Here is a 9779-nt window from a genome sequence, read left to right on the forward strand (position 1 = left end):
AACAGCTTTATACTTTGGGCTATAGAAAACATCCAGGGGAGGAATATCTTCCACCTGGAGAACAATTTGATCGGAAGGGTCTATAGTAATTACTTCAACATCCTTTGAAATGGGTGGGCCGCTGGTTCCGCTTAGAACCTGAGAAGAAGTGGTATCTGGTACATCGCTTGTCTTAGAGGTGTCTGTATCTTTGGAGCCTTCCTTTCCACTGATAATGGAATCGAATTGGTTCCATTGTTTAAGCAATTCAGGATCAATGGAGGTCTGTTTATGTTGCTCTGCCTGGGATTTGCTCCGCTCTTTTTCTTGTTCTCACCTCTGCTGCTCCTCTAGTTCTTTTCGCTGCTGCTCCTCTAGTTCTTTTCGCTGCTGCTCTTCTTGCTCCCTTTTCTGCCTATCTGCCAATTCCTTTTTCTGCCTATCTGCCAGTTCTTTCTTTTGTTTCTCCTCTTCTTCTTTCTTCCTCTGTTCCTCTATCTCTTTCTGCTTTCTCTGTTCTTGATCCTTCTGCGCCTTTTGATGTTTTTCTATCTGCTCCTTTTTCTGCCTCTCAGCTTGCTCTTTTCTTTGCTTTTCTGCCTGCAGCTTCTTTTGCCTTTCCTCCTGTTGTTTCTTTTGATCATTAGTTGTAACATGAGGTTGGCTCGTCTGTTGCCGACCAGGCTCGCTTGAGGAAGATGTTGGGGTTGTTGTCAATAAATCTAGAGGCAGAGTTTGCAACCTCTGCTCTCTAAGTTTATTGAACTCAGTTAACGTCTCATCATTATATCTCATTCTAGCAAGCTCTTTGGTCTGGCCTATTGTATCGGCGGCGACGAACAGGTCATCAAACATATCCTCTTGATGGTCAATTTTTGTTAATTTGGCCTGTTCTAGGGCAGTATAGACAGTTTTACGTGGATCATAGAGTCTGCTTGGGATAGTGGCCAGGGATAAAGCTTGCATCTTTGTTGCCTCTTTTTCTGCATGCTTGAGATCATGCAGAGTGAAAACACCAATTCTCAAGGGAAAAGAGGGCCAGCCCCTCTTCTTTTCTTTCTTGAGAGTTTGTGTGACACTCTCGGCCATAATCTGGTAGGAGATTTCTCGGGCCAACAATTTGTCTGGAACATATAAAGGGAGAACATGCGGCTTGGCCTGGCTCCCATAAACCCTAATATAGGTAAAATGCTCTTCTCCAAACCAACCTGCTACAGCTGGTAAGTCGAAGGAAGCCAGATAGGAGATTTTGGGAATAGGCCGATCAAAAATGGAATAATGAATAGGAACCATAAAACCATTGCAAATTTGATACAGATGGTCCTTGTAAGAGGACTTCCACAATTTCTGATGGTACAAATGAATGGGTGAGGGGTCATGGGCGGTCCACCTCCAACCGAGGATAGGAAACTCAGAGTTAAAACACAAAGTATCCATAATGTAAGCACTATAATAAAATGGCAGGATTTTCCTTTCGGTAACTCTGGATTTGGCTCTAAAGTCACGAACAGCTATGGCCAACTTATCAGAAAGAATGGTGGCCCAATCCATGATTATACCATTAACAGCTGCTTCCATCAGAGGAACCATTTCTATGTCGAAATTAGCAGAGTCATGTAACCCCCATAGCCTACACATCATAATCCCCGCATAGCAATAGGGAGAAGCCAAAGAATCGACGGAGTACTTACCCGAGCTCTCGTGCTTGTGTTTGGCCGGATTCTGCCTCCAATCCTGGATGGGTTCAGATTGTACTTCATTCTCGGCTGCAAATTTCTCCACGAAGGCTTTGTTATAGATTTTCTCTGGCTCGGGCAAATGATACATTTGCCTTAGGTGCTCTGGCTTGAACGACCCGAAAATCCTTCCATCCCTTGTGTGAAACGTTCTATCGATGATTGGAATTTCCTCGATTGCCCAGCGCACTACATCAGTGTAGGGAAGGACCTGCTCTCTGGCTGCTATCCTGTGGAGGAAGGAATCGGCCAAGTCTTTGAGAGTAGCATCGGACTTCTTCAGTACATCCACACTAGCTTCTGTCACTATTACTTTCGGTTGCTCGGCCTCTAATAGATTATATGTGCCCTGCCATGAAGTCCTAGTGAGACCAGTGCACGTAGTGTCTGAAATTAGGCCTTTCTTCTTATCTGCGGCAGCATGTCCTGCAACAGATGTAGCAGCGGAGCCCGCGGTCCTCTTGGATTTCTTCCCCATCATGCTTAGGCTTCTCTCAACAGATGAATTCTACACAAATGCAAGAGAAATCGTAACAAGGAAATAACGATGACAATCCATAAAGGGAAAGATATATCATTTGAAGCGTGGTGAGATTAATTCTCAAAAGTGGCTGCGGATCCAATCACTGGAAAGATATTGCAGATGCATTAATGGTGATTTAAGGCCTGCTACCCATTAAATGAGTATCACACCGTTATCCGGCTGAATGACCCCCTTAAGCGTGCAACAGATATTTTGGCAGTTAAACGCAAGTGTTCGTTAATCGAAGGGGTAAGGTTTTAAATACACATGCATTACCTTATCCCTGCATTTAACGGCATTTTAAAATTTGCGCTTTATCAATCGGATATCAATACAACTTTAAGGCTTCAAGCGATGAGTTTTTTAGAATGCCGACCGCCGATGAGCGATATTGCATCGCATCGAGGAATAGATGCTACACAATCATTAGAAAAAGATCCTGCCGAGTGCCGATTGCGACATCGCATCGGACTGGCGCGTGGAAACATTACAAAGTGCATATAAAGTGATTTGCCGATTTCTGATTGCGATATCGCATCGCATCGGGGGTAAGACCCGAACGCCTTATCAAAGTGCATGAGATCCTGCCGACGGCCGATAGCGATATCGCATCGGGTCGGGTGTATAACTTAAAGGGTTTCTTCCCACATGAGGGAGTGCTGATAGCCGATCGCCGATATCGCGTCGCGTCGGGGCGTGAGTTATGTGCCCTTATTAGGTGTGCATGGAATATCGCCGATCGCCGATAGCGATATCGCATCGGCGGAGAACCAGGTGCTGTTTTTTGATGTGTTTCTCTTGTCATTGCGATATGCGATCTTGCGATCGCTTTATCGCAATAACAAAATATTGCTTTATTATTGGAACACTATTATTCAAAAAGGTTTAAATACATAAACGCATTTGATTATCATACCTTTTTGAACACAAAAGCATTGATGCCAATTAAATTTTAAAAGGGACCCATTCCATATATTAATTTTTTGTGTGAATGAAAATGTTATGAAATGGGGGGTTGTTGTAGAGCACAACAGGTTACAATCTGACAGAATGGTAGTTTTCCGAAAGAGGATATAGTGTCGAAATCTCTGTATCGCTTGAACTGCTGCGAGTGCTAGCTTTTCAACGTAAGAATATTTGCTTTCTGTATCATTTAAGTTTTTTCTTAAATAATATATAGGATGTTCAATTCCATCGACTTCTTGAACTAAAACCATTGCGATGGTCGTATCTGTTGCAGCCAGATACAGGTTAAAATATTTTTGATAATCAGGGGCGTACATTAATGATGCTTTCATTAGGGAATCTTTTAAAGCATCAAAGGAAGCTTGCGCAACCTGATCCCAAACAAAGGGTACCTCCTTTTTCAAAAGATGTGTATAATTTTTAGCAAGTTGGGCGTAATTTGGAATGAACCTCCTCAGAAAGTTCGCTTTCCCTTGGAGTTTCTGAATCTGAAGCAAATTCGAAGGTGGAGGCAAATTTATGATTGCCTGGACCTTACATGGGTCGAGACGAATCCCATCCTTCGAGACTACAAAGCCAAGTAAACGACCAGAACTGACGCAAAATACACATTTGTGTGGTGTCGGCAACGTAGAAATATCGCTCTTAAATGCTGCGGGTGATCAGTCCGTTTTCGCGAATGAGGCGGAAGGTCGTCGAGGTATGGTTGAACGATGTTTTTGATGTCGTGGAAGGCATAATTCATTGCCCTCTGAAAAGTCACCCCCGCATTCTTTAAACCAAAGGGTAATTTTCGATATGCGAATGTGCCCCACAGACAAATAAATGCAGTCTTTGACTGGTCCTGTGGGCGGATATTTATTTGATTATACCCGGAGAATCCGTCCATGAATGAAAAGATTTCGCATCCGGTGCATTCATCAATTATCTGGTCAATGAAGGGTGTAGGGTAGTTGTCCTTTGTACAAGCTTGATTTACATCCCTATAATCGACGCACACTCTAATTGTTCCTTGTTTTTTCATAACAGGGACAATATTCGATACCCAATCGGTTAGAGGAACCGGGTAGATGAAACCAGCATGGAGAAGTTTTTCAACTTCTGCCTTAATGGCAGTGGCTTTCATCGGGTGCACCTGCCATAGTCGTTGTCGTACTGGTTTGACATCTGGGTACATCTTGATTTCATGTTCAACGATACTTGAGTCAATGCCTGGAATTTCATCATATGACCAAGCAAAGACATCTCTGAATTCGCGAAAAAGAGCGTTATATATCTCTAGTTCTGAAGGAGAACAACATTTGCCGACATGAATATTCTCTACAATATATGTTTTAGTCGAGATATTTATGGCGATAGTCTCTTCAATATTGGACAAGTTTCGCTCGGAATCCACCGTGTTTACAGTATTTGATAGGAATTCAAAAACTGAATGATGATGCAGGTCATCTTGATTATCTTCTCCACAATCCGGAAGAAGGGAACGATGGTGGGAATCATTCCATGGTGTCCCTTCAATTACCATAGATTGGACAATTCCTTCGTCGGTGACATGCACTCGCGACCAAGGATCTGAAGGGGTACCATATTCTCTAGACCTATCTATCCAAACGCTTGATGAGCGTTGATTTGGGTTTGCCTCCCATGCTAGGAACATTGATTGCTACAATATTTCCGTTGGGCTTGGGGGAAAAACCACTGCATGATCCATGTCGATATCGTTTTCTGAGATCTTTTTAGAAGATATCATGTTGCAGGTTCCTATCGACGCTACTTCCGCCAGATTGATTGGAGGTGGAAGAGCGAAATTTCCCATTAGTATAGGATCTTTTAGTAGGCATACTCCGATATTCTAAAGCGAATGGGGGCTTCCATGGATCATGGGAATGCTTCAAGTAACTTGAGAATCATTGGGGAGGAAGTTTTGTTGATCGACGATTGTAATCCCTCCTTGAAAGGGAAATGCAATCTTTCTAAAATAGGTCGAGCCATGGCATATATCCATGGTCTTCCTAGTAGGATGTTGTAATCAAGATTCCCATCAATGACTTCAACACAAGGATAATTTTAGGGGTGAATGTTCGCCCTTTGGCGAAATTAAGGGGTTTTAAATTTTTAGTGGGCAAATATTTTGTATCATAGTACATTTTTACAAATCACCTCAAATAGCCCACCTTATTTTAAGGGAGAGGGTAAAAAAGGTAAATTTAGCCCTTGAAATTAGGACTTACAACCATCCATTCGCCCATTTTCAAGAATAGGTTTTATTTAAGTGAATCCATTCACCCATTTTCAAGAATAGGTTTTATTTAACTGAATCCTATGGGCCAAATACCATATTTATAAAAGAGGTATGGTAAATTAATAATAATATAAATAAATGAGAGGTATGGTAAATTAATAAAAATATAAATAAATGAGAGGTATGGTAAATAAATAAAACATTTTTTATATTTACTCCATAAGTCACCTTATATACATGTAAGGGTGTAAACATATAAAAATATAAGTAAAGTGGAGGTATGGTAAATAAATAAAATGTCTTTTATACTTACTCAAAAGGTATGGTAGATAAATAAAAATATAAATAAACTAGACGTATCGTAAATAAATAAAACCTATTTTTATATTTAGTCCATAACCCTCGTTCTATTTATGAAGGCTCAAGAAAGAGGTTTTATTTAATTGAATCCTATTGGCCAAATACCATATTTGTAAAAGAGGTATGGTAAATTAATAAAAATATAAATAAACGAGAGGTATGGTAAACAAATAAAACATTTTTTTATATTTACTCCATAAGTCACCTTATATTTACGAACACTCAAAAAATGGGTTATATTTAGGTGAAACCTATGGCCAAAATACTATGGGACAAATACCATGGACTAGATTGTTATTAATACCATGCAAAAAACCATTATTAACGCTAATATTAAAATTAATAAAAATAAAAATGGCACATGGTATTGACCCATGGTATTCACCAAAAGGGCACATGGTATTGACCCATGGTATTCACCTGGAATGTAGCCTATTTAAATGGGGGAATTAAACCAACATGTAGCCTATGCTAAGATTCACTAGGACTTTACAAAGTTTTATTATTTAGTGAAAGACTCGCCAAGATCTTACAAGATTTTATAATTGAGTAAAATATTCGCCATGCCTGGTGAGAGATTCGCCAAACAATTATATATACATATTATATTATTGATAAAATCGCCTTCCATTTTTCCTATATACCATGGAGATTCGCCCATTTAGTATATTTATAAATCTAGGGGGGGTTCTTAAAATTTTCCCTGATGCTTGTGCATAGTGCACCCTTGATACAAGGCTTCCCCATCTCTTAGGATTGACTAACCCATGTCCAAGTGCTGTTCACATGGAACCTTTCCCCACTTCAGTCTTCAAAGTTATCATTTGAATATTTGCTACTACCACCAAGATCTACACCGGGGGCCGATCCACCCAAGCTCATGCCCGAGGTTTCTCAATGACCCCTGTGTCCTCCTACTCATCAGAGCCAGGCAATTGCTCTGACGGTTGAGTATAGGTTGCCCGCTTCAGCGCCATCCATTTTCGGGGCTAGTTGATTTGGCAGGTGAGTTGTTACACACTCCTTAGCGGATTTCGACTTCCATGACCACCGTCCTGCTGTCTTAATCAACCAACACCCTTTGTGGGATCTAGGTTAGCGCACAATTCGGCACCGTAACTCGACTTTCAGTTCATCCCGCATCGCCAGTTCTGCTTACCAAAAATGGCCCACTTGGAGCTCTCAATTCCACGACGCGTCTCAATGGAGCAGCCGCACTCTCTTACCTATTTAAAGTTTGAGAATAGATCGAGAGCATTACGCCCCCGATGCCTCTAATCATTTACTTTACTCGATAAAAATTGCGCATGAGCTCCAGCTATCCTGAGGGAAACTTCGGAGGAAACCAGCTACTAGATGGTTCGATTAGTCTTTCGCCCCTATACCCAAGTCAGACGAACGATTTGCACGTCAGTATCGCTACGAGCCTCCACCAGAGTTTCCTCTGGCTTCACCCTGCTCAGGCATAGTTCACCATCTTTCGGGTCCCAACAGGTGTGCTCACACTCGAACCCTTCGCATAAGCTCAAGGTCTGTCGACGATGCACCCCCCAAGAGAGGGGATCTCGCCCGTCAGCTTCCTTGCGCCTCGCAGGTTTTCAAACCCACCGACTCGCACACATGTTAGACTCCTTGGTCCGTGTTTCAAGACGGGTCGAATGGAAAGCCTGCCAACTAACACCACGAGTGCGCAGGTGCACACGGCCCGCCACAAGGGCACATGCTTCGTTCCTCGACCACTGCAACGGCAAACCGACAGGCAGTAATCCACCCGCGCTTGTGACGATGCAGCAGCCCGTGTTGGTTTGCACCTCAAGTCAAGTGGCGGACCAGCCTGAGCCGTTCCGCATCCGACCGAGACGCATCGACAGCCTCCATCCACTTCCCTCGCGACAATTTCAAGCACTCTTTAACTCTCTTTTCAAATTCCTTTTCATCTTTCCCTCGCGGTATTTGTTCGCTATTGGTCTCTCACCCGTATTTAGCCTTGGACGGAATTTACCACCCAATTAGGGCTGCATTCCCAAACAACCCGACTCGCCGACAACGCCTCGTGATGCGGCAGGGTCCCGGGCCGACGGGGCTGTCACCCTCTCAGGCGCCCCCTTCCAAGGGACTTGGCCTAGGTCCGCCACTGAGGACACTTCTACAGACTACAATTCAGGCAGCGCCGCCGCCCGATTTTCATGCTGGGCTCTTCTCGGTTCGCTCGCCGCTACTAGGGGAATCCTTGTAAGTTTCTTTTCCTCCGCTTAATTATATGCTTAAACTCAGCGGGTGTTCTCGCCTGAGCTGGGGTCGCAAAGTTGGAGCTAAATCCGCCCTACCCCATGGGAAGACAAGAGAGAGAAAAGCAAGTTCGAGCGATGCCACACAAAGCTCGCATCGGCTAACGCCGACTGCCCATCCAAGGGGACAAGATCACCGCTCGCCGACGCACACCACAAAACATCACTTGAGGTATTTCAGTCGATCGCACCACATGGGGCACAGACGACCAGCTCCGCTGCTCCCTAGCATATTGCAGGGAGCGTGTTTGAATGGGATGCGACGCCCAGATAGACGTGCCCTCGACCGAGGCCTCGGGCGCAAATTGCGTTCAAAAACTCGATGATTCATGGGATTCTGCAATTCACACTAAGTACCGCATTTCGCTACGTTCTTCATCGTAACAAGAGCCAAGATATCCATTGCCGAGAGTCATTTCCACGTGTATTACCGAAAAATCGGCCACAAAACTGAATAGGGGCACCCCCCACAACAAATGTAAGGCCAAGGGGCAAAAGGAGGAAAAACGCATGAGAGAAAGAGAAACAAAGGTGTCTAACCCCCTCACAGGGGGAGGTTCGAACAGAGGACAATCTCCCCCAGCCCCACGCCCTCGAAAAAAGGGGGAAATGTGTGGAACAACAATCGAGAAGGACTAGGGTGGCCACCCGGGAGCTCGCACTGCTTTTAGCCCTTCCCCGACACCAACCCACAACGATTCCCCCTTTTCTCCGTAGAGTTAGGGACTGAAAGGAAGAAAAGGGTAGAAAACAAAGCAAAAACAAGGCACAAGCCTCCCAAAGCCCCGTGCCTTCCGGAACTGAAGGGGACGACGATCAAGAAGGACTAGGGTGGCCACCCCAGGAGCTCGCACTGCATTTTGTCCTTCCGGAACACCAATCCACAACAATCCCACCTTTTCTCCGTAACGCTAGGGGCCATGAGGAAGAAGGGAAGAAAACAACAAGAGAGAAAGGGATATATCAACCGTGGCTACCAGCTCACAAGGGGAGGCTTCAAACAGAGAACAAGCTTCCCCAACCCCGTGCCTTCGCAAAAAGGGGGCAACTGCAGGGGACGGTGATCGAGAAGGACTAGGGTGGCCACCCTGGGAACTCGCACTGCTTTTCGTCCTTCCCGAACACCAATCCACAACAATCTCACCTTTTCTTTGTAAAGCTAGGGGCCGAAAGGAAGAAGGGAAGAAAACAACATGAAAGAAAGAGAGATATCAAACGTGTCCACCGGCTCACAGGGGGAGGCTCAAACAGAGAACAAGCTTCCTGACCCCGTGCCTTCGCAAAAAGGGGGGAACTGCAGGGGACAGAGATCGAGAAGGACTAGAGTGGCCACCCTCGGAACTCGCACTGCTTTTCGTCCTTCCTGAACACCAATCCACAACAATCCCACCTTTTCTCTGTAAAGCCAAGGGGCCAAAAGCAAGAAGGGAAGAAAACAACAGGAAAGCAAGAGATATCAAACGTGGCTACCGGATCACAAGGGGAGGCTCAAACAGAGAACAAGCTTCCCAAACCCTGCGCCTTCGGAAAAAGGGGGGAACTGCAGGGGATGGCGATCGAGAAGGACTAGGGTGGCCACCCTGGGAACTCGCACTGCTTTTCTTCCTTCTCGAACACCAATCCACAACAATCCCACCTCTCCTCCGTAAAGCTAGGGGAAAAAGGAAGAAGGGAAGAAAACAACA

General features: G+C 44.5%; 1 non-coding gene and 1 pseudogene across 1 annotated transcript; both read right to left on the minus strand.

Moving 5' to 3' along the window:
• Nucleotides 1–6224: 6224 nt before the first annotated feature.
• On the minus strand, nt 6225–8107 carry LOC149222000 (25S ribosomal RNA; annotated as a pseudogene).
• A 247-nt stretch (nt 8108–8354) lies between these two features.
• LOC149222001 (5.8S ribosomal RNA) lies at nt 8355–8508 on the minus strand. The gene has a single exon (XR_016249961.1). It is a non-coding gene; the product is annotated as a 5.8S ribosomal RNA (ribosomal RNA).
• Between the last annotated feature and the right edge of the window lie 1271 nt (nt 8509–9779).

This window comes from Pinus tabuliformis, chromosome Q (genome assembly GCF_031772625.1).
Source record: "Pinus tabuliformis cultivar Carrire ecotype Pingquan chromosome Q, CPIR1, whole genome shotgun sequence".
NCBI classification, from domain to species: Eukaryota; Viridiplantae; Streptophyta; class Pinopsida; order Pinales; family Pinaceae; genus Pinus; species Pinus tabuliformis.